Raw genomic sequence first — 11,437 nt, 5'->3', positions numbered from 1 at the left:
CAACGCTTCCCTGGTGACAGGCGGGTGTGTTTTTTTTTAAAAGTCGCTAATGCGTCGTTAGGTCACTAGCTCTTTAATCCTAGTGCGACTATTTGTTCAATGCCCGGCAAATACACCAGTCATCGTCGGGCTTGAACTCAATTGCCCGAGCGACTACTTTGAGTGGAAAAAATACGCCGGTCGGTCAGCCGGCTTCAAGTCAAACGCCTGAGCAAAAGTCTCGGCGTCATCTCTGTCAATTTCTCTTGAAACAAGATACCGGGCTCTGCCAGAAGCAAAGCCCTTCCAAAAATACGTTGAACTCGTAAGTGTTCCTCTCCACGGAAGTCTTTAGTAAAAGGCGAAAGGCTTGGGCGTAATGAAGAGAAACCAGAGTCGTATGGAAGTCAGAGGTCGGGGCCCGAGACACACACGGTGCACTCTAGGCCGGGTCCCCGCGGGTGGTCCCCGAACCCACTCTTCCAAGTTTTCGAGGGCTGTGGGTAAAAAGTCACAGACAGACAGACAGACAGACAGACAGACAGACAGACAATCCTGGTGAAGTGATTGTATTTTTGGGGGGGGCTCAAAAACACACACACACACACACACACACACAATCCTGGTGAAGTGATTGTATTTTTTTGGGGGGGCTCAAAAACACACACACACACACACACACAATCCTGGTGAAGTGATTGTATTTTTTGGGGGGGGGCTCAAAACAACACACACACACACACACACACACACACTCCTGGCCAATGTTTTTTTTTTTTTAAAGTAAAATGGCGGAAAACGGGGACCCCCATGAAGGGGGCTTCGCACTTGTTTCAGTTTGGATGATTCTTCTTTTTCATTCCTTCTCTTCTTCTGCTAGCTGTTTTACATAGCTTGGTGTATTTCTTTTCCTTGACAATGGGAGAAAAGTGTTGCACCGTTCCCGGAGGTACTGCAATACCGGTCGATGCGTGGAGCGGACGGAGCAAGCCCCATTTCCGACTCCCTGTTCGAAAAATCCATTTAATATGTAGTCCCCCGATGGGGGACGTATCAGATATTAAACTGATAAGAACAGATTTTTTTTATAGAAAAAATAATTTATTACATTCAATGCCATTCATACAATACAACACAAAATCATACCCTCCATTCAAAGTCAAATAATAATGGCATTTTTAATCCAAGGAACAAACGAAAACCCAAAACAAAAAACTCAGGGGAGCATCGTCCCTCCCCGTCATCCTACAATCTATCTCTCCCTATCTTCCCATCCCTAATCTAAAATAACCCCAGCCCTAATCCCCCTTCCACCTCTCCCGGGCAGCATGCTGCCCCCACTTCCTCTCCTCCCTCTTCATCCTCCCCTCAAATCTCCTTCCACCCTCCTCACTATTCCTTCCACCCCCCAATCTCTCCCTGTCGTGACCATGTTCTGCCTGGCTTCCCACAGCCCCCGCTTAAAGAGGCTCATGAGAAGCCAGAGCAGAAACCTATCCCTATCCGTCCCCCTCGCTCTCCCTACACCTCTCTCTAGCCTGGCCCAAGTCAAAACAAAATCCCCTCTAACCCTTCCTAACAACACCCGTGCCTTTGCCCATACTACTCCGGCAATGGCACAGTCCCAAAAGACATGGCGCACAGTCTCCTCCCTGCCACAAGAAGGTCTTGGGCAGGTGGGGGATCGCGCCAAGCTATGCCGGCACATGGTGGAGCGTACCGGCAAACACTTGTGGAGGCTCAACCAATTCAGGTCCTTGAGCCTGTTGTCCAGGCCCCGCACCTGCACTCCCTCCCAGACCGCCGCCGGATGCCCACTACAGGTGCCGGACTTACTGCCCGTCTAACCTCCTCGTACAGGTGCCTGTGATCTAAACCTACTCGGGCGACTTCAACCTCGGGGTGCGCACGCAGCCACTTGGCCGCATGGCCAAAGTGCCACGGCAGCTGTTCCGCCCGAGGACCCGTGTTAGACCACACCATTACGCTTCTCGCCTGATACGAGAAGAACACCCGCAGGAGGTAACCGGACGGGTGTAGTACCGGCTGAGCAAGCTCCGTTAACAGAAAAGAAACAAAAATTGCGTCCAGCTTGAGGGGGAGATGTGGTACCCCCCTACCTCCCTCCCCGATGGGACAGATCATGCGTGCCCTGGCGACCCACTCGTACCTGCCACCCCACATGAACTGAAACACTAGCCTCACTAGAGGCCTCCTCAGACAAGCCGGCAATGGGTAGATGTACGCCAAATACAAAAGAGATGGCAGTACATCCACCTTGAGAACCAGGACCTTGCCTAAAAAGGACAAAGACCTAGCCCTCCACATCGCTAGCTTCCTCTGTACCACTGCGATGCCCATGTTCCAGTTCAGCGTCGCTGAGCCGGAGGTCTCAAAGTGGACCCCGAGAACCCTCAGGGCCCCGTTACAGAGAGATAACCCTCCGGGCACATCCGTCCTACCACTCCATCTTCCGAAAAATTTAACGGAAGACTTCGCGTGGTTCAGAACCGCCCCGACGCTCGGGTGAAATCCCCAATAATGGCAAGGGACCTTGTCAAGCACGAGTCCTTGCAAAGCAGCAAGGAGGTGTCGTCGGCGTACTGTGTCAACTTGACACGGAGACCGCCACTTCCAGGGATCAGCAAGCCCTCCACCCCTGTGTCTGCCCTAATGGCAGCCCCCAGAGGCTCCATGTACAGAACGAAGAGGAGAGCCGAGAGCGGGCATCCCTGCCTGACCCCAGACGAGAGGTCAAAAACGTCACCTAAGTGACTGTTAACGCTAACCCGGCACCCCGCTCCGACATATAAAGTACGGATCCATCTTATAAACTTCTCCCCAAATCCTAATCTGCCTAATACCCTGAATAGAAAGGATCTATTCACGCGATCAAAAGCTTTCGCCTGATCAAGCGCTGCTACCATTAAAGGCAGCCCTCTATCTTCTACCCAAGCGATGGAGTCCCTGATCAACTGTAGGTTCCACCTAATAGAGCGTCCCTCTACCCCACACGTCTGATCCTCGTGGACGACGTAGGGAAGGGCTGTGCGCAACCGGTCTGCCATGACCTTTGCTAAGAGCTTATAGTCTACACACAGCATGGTCAACGGCCTCCAGTTGCCAAGGTCAGTTGCTTCCCCCTTCTTATAAAGAAGTGACAGCACACCGACAGCCATTGAATCCCCTGGGACCCCCGTCTCAAGGATGGCCTTCAAGACTTCGAGAACCACTGGTCCAAGTATTCCCCAAAACTTGAGGTAAAACTCGGCCGGCAGCCCATCCATCCCAGGCACCTTCCCTTTTCCCATCCTCCTGAGAGCGCTCTCAACCTCTTCGAGGGAGATCTGAGCCTCCATCACATCTCTAATGTCCTCCGGCAATCGCCGGGACAAGTGTTCTAAAAACACATTTCCCTGCTCTACATCTATTTCCCTTTCCTTAAATAAACCTCGGAAATGATCAGTTGTCACCCTGACCATTTCCTCCGGTTTTCTCACTATACTACCATCTTCTTCCCTCACCCCATGCATTATCTTCCTACTCTGTCTGGCCCTAACCGACTTAAAGAACATAGCGGAACAAGTCTCATTATGTTCTAGAAAGCCATTATGCGCACGCTCCAGGAAAGCTCGAGCCTTCCGCTCCTGCAGCTCCCTGAGCTGCGCCTTCAGGTCAGTGGATCTCTCCCAGTCAATTGACCCGCCGAGGTTGCCTGCCTCGTACTCGAGTTCAATCAACCTTTGGATACGATCCACCTCCCTCCTTTCCTCCCTTTTTGTCCTCCTACAATATCCTATTATAAAAGCCCTAATCCTTACCTTAACTAAATCCCACCACTCTAACACCCCCTCGCACATGGACCGGAGGCCTTCAAGCCCCCGAAAGAAACCAAAAAGGTGTCAACGAAAGCTTGCTCCTCCAGCACATCCCGATCTAATTTCCAGTACCCCCCTACCGAAGAGGCAGACTGGCGACCCCACCTGCAGGAGCACCCCGTCGTGATCCGAGAAGAACACAGGCAACAGCCGCCCAGACAACTGACCCAAAGACCTAGATAGGAAAATGTAGTCGAGCCTCCGCGCAACCCCCCGGGAGTTGCGCCATGTGGGACCAGCCATTGTCGGAGTAGAGTGCAGGCCTCCATCAACCAGACCATGGCACGCCATTAGCCCGGTGATGGCGCCTGCACTACTATCTCCCCCTACGCCTAAATCTATATTAAAATCCCCCCCCTATCACTAAGTGCCTATTTGTAACACACAGGGGCGTCAGACAGTCCACCATCTCCCTCCTGTCTGCCGCCACCTGCGGCCCATACACCACCACTAACCTATACCTACTATCCCTAAAAGTGACATCCACCCCCATAACCCTTCCTTGCATCACAACAAACGTGCCCTCCACCTTCACCTCCCTATTCCCAAACAAAATCCCCACCCCTGTAGAATGAACCCCACCTATACACCAAACTGACTCCCCCTTATCCCACTCCCTACTAAACCTGATGACATCCCCTCCATCCCTCAGGTGAACCTCCTGTAAAAACAAACATCAAAACCCACCCCTTCCAAAAAACTAAAAACCGCCCTCCTCTTAACAAAATCCCTCAAACCCCTTACATTTATACTAAAAATATTAACAGAAAATGTCATTTAAAAATAAAATTCTACATCAACATAATTAAGCCAAAAAATAACAAAAAACAGGAGACTCACCCGATGCTCCCCTGCTTCGTCTCATCCGGCGGGGACGTCTTCTCCTCTCCTGACGTCCCCCCGTCCTCCTCCATCTCTCCAACCCAGGATGCAGGTATGGTGTTAGGCCTTGGAGTTCCCTGCATCCTGGGTTCCCCACCAACACCCTCCTCTCCTCTCTCCCTAAAGGCAGCTGGACTGAGGTCGAGAGCAGGAGATCCCACCTCCCCAAGCAGGAGTTGAGATCCCCCCTCCGACACCCAGCCCAGCGCCACGCCCTGGGAGTCTCCCTCCACCAGCTGTTGGGGGGCTGAGGCAAACAGCGATGCCAAAGGCGTTCTTCCCTCCCCCATCACACGCTTGGCCACCCCCTCCCCCCTCACCCCCCTCCCTCTCACAGCATGCCGAGCTCCCCCTCTTCCCTTTCTTCTTCTGCTTTGGAGGCAGCGGAGAGACACCACTCCCCCTCTCCGCCAGCTCCTCCACCATTCCCCTCAACTCCTCCACTAGGGCGCTCGACATGCTGTCCCCCCACTCCCTCACCCCCCTTCCCTCCTCCTCCTCCCCAGCCCCCGCCACCGGCACCCCCTCCACCACCTCTCCCTCCCTTGTCGGTGTCTCTCGCTCCTCCACTCCCTTTCTTCCTTTCAAATCTTCTCCTTTTTCTGCTCCCGTGTCTTCTTTCTCCCCCTGCCCTCCTGCTGTCGCTCCTTGCTCCTCTTCTTTCCGTTCTTTTCTCTTGTCCTTTTCCTGTGATGTCCTTCCTTCCCCTCTTCTTCCCCCATCCCCGCCTCCTGCTCCCCCCAGCTGCAGACGCGTATGACCTCTGACGAGCCGGGCACTCCCGCCACAGGTGTGCTGACGAGCCACACCCGTGGCACGCCTTAGGCTCGTCGCAGTCCCCTCGCCTCGTGCTCCGCAGATCCACAAATTCTGCACTTTTTTGTGCTGCACGAGGCGAGGATATGACCGTAGGCCATACAACGCCTGCAGAACGGGGGCTGACGTGCGTAAAACAACGTCCCCCTGTCAGCCCCCAGGGAGAACATCGCAGGAGGATGGAGGTATCCACCCAATCCCGTAGGGTCCTCCCTGAGGAGTGCCTGGAAACCCCGCCTGCCATTCCAGAACCCCAGGGAGTCCCTGAGGAGTCTCGCCGATGATACGTTGTCCATAAACCTCCCCAGGAATGCCCTTACCTCCTCGTCCTTGACGTGCGGGTTGTATATATTAACAGTTACCACCCTAAAGTTATTCTTCGCCATACTTGAGACCTTGTAGTAACTCAAAGGCCTCGTATCTCCCACAGCCTTCACCTTCTTCATGATTTCGTCATGCATTGCCTCGGTGTAAAAGGTGACATCATAGGCTTTCTCTATTGGGTTACCCTGAAGGCATAAAACGTCTTTAACCGTCAGATTCAGGATCCCCATCAAGACAGATCTCCCAAATGTTTCTCTCCCGATTGGCTCCATGTCTTTGCTGCTCCATGCAAACCTCACCGTGTTTACAAGTCCAATCCCAGGAACCGATCTTTTTGGAACATTTTCTGCCATCTTGTCCGGTAAAGCTCTCTTCCAATAAAAAAGAAGCCGCTTGGTGAAAAACCAAATCCTCACAAAAAAAATTACCGCCCTCCTACCTCCGACCTTTTGACTCAGCGAGCTCTGGGGCACCTCGGTACCAAGCTTGATCTGAGCCAAAAGGCCGAGAAGCGATAACCCACAAATTGACCCCTGCACCCGCCGGGCCCCCGGGGGCCTCGGCAGACCTCATCGGTTTGGCAAAAGTTGGCTCCTCCTCACCCAACGCTTCCCTGGTGACAGGCGGGTGTGTTTTTTTTAAAAGTCGCTAATGCGTCGTTAGGTCACTAGCTCTTTAATCCTAGTGCGACTATTTGTTCAATGCCCGGCAAATACACCAGTCATCGTCGGGCTTGAACTCAATTGCCCGAGCGACTACTTTGAGTGGAAAAAAATACGCCGGTCGGTCAGCCGGCTTCAAGTCAAACGCCTGAGCAAAAAGTCTCGGCGTCATCTCTGTCAATTTCTCTTGAAACAAGATACCGGGCTCTGCCAGAAGCAAAGCCCTTCCAAAAATACGTTGAACTCGTAAGTGTTCCTCTCCACGGAAGTCTTTAGTAAAAGGCGAAAGGCTTGGGCGTAATGAAGAGAAACCAGAGTCGTATGGAAGTCAGAGGTCGGGGCCCGAGACACACACGGTGCACTCTAGGCCGGGTCCCCGCGGTGGTCCCCGAACCCACTCTTCCAAGTTTTCGAGGGCTGTGGGTAAAAAGTCACAGACAGACAGACAGACAGACAGACAGACAGACAGACAGACAGACAATCCTGGTGAAGTGATTGTATTTTTGGGGGGGCTCAAAACACACACACACACACACACACACACAATCCTGGTGAAGTGATTGTATTTTTTGGGGGGCTCAAAAACACACACACACACACACACACACAATCCTGGTGAAGTGATTGTATTTTTTTGGGGGGGCTCAAAAACACACACACACACACACACACACACACACACTCCTGGCCAATGTTTTTTTTTTTTAAAGTAAAATGGCGGGAAAACGGGGGACCCCCATGAAGGGGGCTTCGCACTTGTTTCAGTTTGGATGATTCTTCTTTTTTCATTCCTTCTCTTCTTCTGCTAGCTGTTTTACATAGCTTGGTGTATTTCTTTTTCCTTGACAATGGGAGAAAAGTGTTGCACCGTTCCCGGAGGTACTGCAATACCGGGTCGATGCGTGGAGCGGACGGAGCAAGCCCCATTTCCGACTCCCTGTTCGAAAAATCCATTTAATATGTAGTCCCCCGATGGGGGACGTATCAGATATTAAACTGATAAGAACAGATTTTTTTTTTTAGAAAAAATAATTTATTACATTCAATGCCATTCATACAATACAACACAAAATCATACCCTCCATTCAAAGTCAAATAATAATGGCATTTTTAATCCAAGGAACAAACGAAAACCCAAAACAAAAAACTCAGGGGAGCATCGTCCCTCCCCGTCATCCTACAATCTATCTCTCCCTATCTTCCCATCCCTAATCTAAAATAACCCCAGCCCTAATCCCCCTTCCACCTCTCCCCGGGCAGCATGCTGCCCCCACTTCCTCTCCTCCCTCTTCATCCTCCCCCTCAAATCTCCTTCCACCCTCCTCACTATTCCTTCCACCCCCAATCTCTCCCTGTCGTGACCATGTTCTGCCTGGCTTCCCACAGCCCCCGCTTAAAGATGCTCATGAGAAGCCAGAGCAGAAACCTATCCCTATCCGTCCCCCTCGCTCTCCCTACACCTCTCTCTAGCCTGGCCCAAGTCAAAACAAAATCCCCTCTAACCCTTCCTAACAACACCCGTGCCTTTGCCCATACTACTCCGGCAATGGCACAGTCCCAAAAGACATGGCGCACAGTCTCCTCCCTGCCACAAGAAGGTCTTGGGCAGGTGGGGGATCGCGCCAAGCTATGCCGGCACATGGTGGAGCGTACCGGCAAACACTTGTGGAGGCTCAACCAATTCAGGTCCTTGAGCCTGTTGTCCAGGCCCCGCACCTGCACTCCCTCCCAGACCGCCGCCGGGATGCCCACTACAGGTGCCGGACTTACTGCCCGTCTAACCTCCTCGTACAGGTGCCTGTGATCTAAACCTACTCGGGCGACTTCAACCTCGGGGTGCGCACGCAGCCACTTGGCCGCATGGCCAAAGTGCCACGGCAGCTGTTCCGCCCGAGGACCCGTGTTAGACCACACCATTACGCTTCTCGCCTGATACGAGAAGAACACCCGCAGGAGGTAACCGGACGGGTGTAGTACCGGCTGAGCAAGCTCCGTTAACAGAAAAGAAACAAAATTGCGTCCAGCTTGAGGGGGAGATGTGGTACCCCCTACCTCCCTCCCCGATGGGACAGATCATGCGTGCCCTGGCGACCCACTCGTACCTGCCACCCCACATGAACTGAAACACTAGCCTCACTAGAGGCCTCCTCAGACAAGCCGGCAATGGGTAGATGTACGCCAAATACAAAAGAGATGGCAGTACATCCACCTTGAGAACCAGGACCTTGCCTAAAAAGGACAAAGACCTAGCCCTCCACATCGCTAGCTTCCTCTGTACCACTGCGATGCCCATGTTCCAGTTCAGCGTCGCTGAGCCGGAGGTCTCAAAGTGGACCCCGAGAACCCTCAGGGCCCCGTTACAGAGAGATAACCCTCCGGGCACATCCGTCCTACCACTCCATCTTCCGAAAAATTTAACGGAAGACTTCGCGTGGTTCAGAACCGCCCCCGACGCTCGGGTGAAATCCCCAATAATGGCAAGGGACCTTGTCAAGCACGAGTCCTTGCAAAGCAGCAAGGAGGTGTCGTCGGCGTACTGTGTCAACTTGACACGGAGACCGCCACTTCCAGGGATCAGCAAGCCCTCCACCCCTGTGTCTGCCCTAATGGCAGCCCCCAGAGGCTCCATGTACAGAACGAAGAGGAGAGCCGAGAGCGGGCATCCCTGCCTGACCCCAGACGAGAGGTCAAAAACGTCACCTAAGTGACTGTTAACGCTAACCCGGCACCCCGCTCCGACATATAAAGTACGGATCCATCCTATAAACTTCTCCCCAAATCCTAATCTGCCTAACACCCTGAATAGAAAGGATCTATTCACGCGATCAAAAGCTTTCGCCTGATCAAGCGCTGCTACCATTAAAGGCAGCCCTCTATCTTCTACCCAAGCGATGGAGTCCCTGATCAACTGTAGGTTCCACCTAATAGAGCGTCCCTCTACCCCACACGTCTGATCCTCGTGGACGACGTAGGGAAGGGCTGTGCGCAACCGGTCTGCCATGACCTTTGCTAAGAGCTTATAGTCTACACACAGCATGGTCAACGGCCTCCAGTTGCCAAGGTCAGTTGCTTCCCCCTTCTTATAAAGAAGTGACAGCACACCGACAGCCATTGAATCCCCTGGGACCCCCGTCTCAAGGATGGCCTTCAAGACTTCGAGAACCACTGGTCCAAGTATTCCCCAAAACTTGAGGTAAAACTCGGCCGGCAGCCCATCCATCCCAGGCACCTTCCCTTTTCCCATCCTCCTGAGAGCGCTCTCAACCTCTTCGAGGGAGATCTGAGCCTCCATCACATCTCTAATGTCCTCCGGCAATCGCCGGGACAAGTGTTCTAAAAACACATTTCCCTGCTCTACATCTATTTCCCTTTCCTTAAATAAACCTCGGAAATGATCAGTTGTCACCCTGACCATTTCCTCCGGTTTTCTCACTATACTACCATCTTCTTCCCTCACCCCATGCATTATCTTCCTACTCTGTCTGGCCCTAACCGACTTAAAGAACATAGCGGAACAAGTCTCATTATGTTCTAGAAAGCCATTATGCGCACGCTCCAGGAAAGCTCGAGCCTTCCGCTCCTGCAGCTCCCTGAGCTGCGCCTTCAGGTCAGTGGATCTCTCCCAGTCAATTGACCCGCCGAGGTTGCCTGCCTCGTACTCGAGTTCAATCAACCTTTGGATACGATCCACCTCCCTCCTTTCCTCCCTTTTTGTCCTCCTACAATATCCTATTATAAAAGCCCTAATCCTTACCTTAACTAAATCCCACCACTCTAACACCCCTCGCACATGGACCGGAGGCCTTCAAGCCCCGAAAGAAACCAAAAAGGTGTCAACGAAAGCTTGCTCCTCCAGCACATCCCGATCTAATTTCCAGTACCCCCTACCGAAGAGGCAGACTGGCGACCCCACCTGCAGGAGCACCCCGTCGTGATCCGAGAAGAACACAGGCAACAGCCGCCCAGACAACTGACCCAAAGACCTAGATAGGAAAATGTAGTCGAGCCTCCGCGCAACCCCCGGGAGTTGCGCCATGTGGGACCAGCCATTGTCGGAGTAGAGTGCAGGCCTCCATCAACCAGACCATGGCACGCCATTAGCCCGGTGATGGCGCCTGCACTACTCTCTCCCCCTACGCCTAAATCTATATTAAAATCCCCCCTATCACTAAGTGCCTATTTGTAACACACAGGGGCGTCAGACAGTCCACCATCTCCCTCCTGTCTGCCGCCACCTGCGGCCCATACACCACCACTAACCTATACCTACTATCCCTAAAAGTGACATCCACCCCCATAACCCTTCCTTGCATCACAACAAACGTGCCCTCCACCTTCACCTCCCTATTCCCAAACAAAATCCCCACCCCTGTAGAATGAACCCCACCTATACACCAAACTGACTCCCCCTTATCCCACTCCCTACTAAACCTGATGACATCCCCTCCATCCCTCAGGTGAACCTCCTGTAAAAAACAAACATCAAAACCCACCCCTTCCAAAAAACTAAAAACCGCCCTCCTCTTAACAAAATCCCTCAAACCCCTTACATTTATACTAAAAATATTAACAGAAAATGTCATTTAAAAATAAAATTCTACATCAACATAATTAAGCCAAAAAATAACAAAAAACAGGAGACTCACCCGATGCTCCCCTGCTTCGTCTCATCCGGCGGGGACGTCTTCTCCTCTCCTGACGTCCCCCCGTCCTCCTCCATCTCTCCAACCCAGGATGCAGGTATGGTGTTAGGCCTTGGAGTTCCCTGCATCCTGGGTTCCCCACCAACACCCTCCTCTCCTCTCTCCCTAAAGGCAGCTGGACTGAGGTCGAGAGCAGGAGATCCCACCTCCCCAAGCAGGAGTTGAGATCCCCCCTCCGACACCCAGCCCAGCG

General features: G+C 52.7%; 2 non-coding genes and 2 pseudogenes across 2 annotated transcripts; all 4 read right to left on the bottom strand.

Annotated features, from left to right (window-relative positions):
• Nucleotides 1-261: 261 nt before the first annotated feature.
• Nucleotides 262-378, bottom strand: LOC123740592 (U5 spliceosomal RNA). Its single transcript, XR_006768469.1, has one exon. It is a non-coding gene; the product is annotated as a U5 spliceosomal RNA (small nuclear RNA).
• Nucleotides 379-906: 528 nt separating this feature from the next.
• Nucleotides 907-1,084, bottom strand: LOC123740376 (uncharacterized; annotated as a pseudogene).
• A 5,660-nt stretch (nucleotides 1,085-6,744) lies between these two features.
• Nucleotides 6,745-6,861, bottom strand: LOC123740591 (U5 spliceosomal RNA). The gene has a single exon (XR_006768468.1). It is a non-coding gene; the product is annotated as a U5 spliceosomal RNA (small nuclear RNA).
• A 537-nt stretch (nucleotides 6,862-7,398) lies between these two features.
• Nucleotides 7,399-7,574, bottom strand: LOC123740306 (uncharacterized; annotated as a pseudogene).
• Nucleotides 7,575-11,437: the final 3,863 nt, after the last annotated feature.

This window comes from Salmo salar, unplaced genomic scaffold (genome assembly GCF_905237065.1).
Source record: "Salmo salar unplaced genomic scaffold, Ssal_v3.1, whole genome shotgun sequence".
NCBI classification, from domain to species: domain Eukaryota; kingdom Metazoa; phylum Chordata; class Actinopteri; order Salmoniformes; family Salmonidae; genus Salmo; species Salmo salar.
This window is presented reverse-complemented; position numbering and strand designations above follow the sequence as displayed.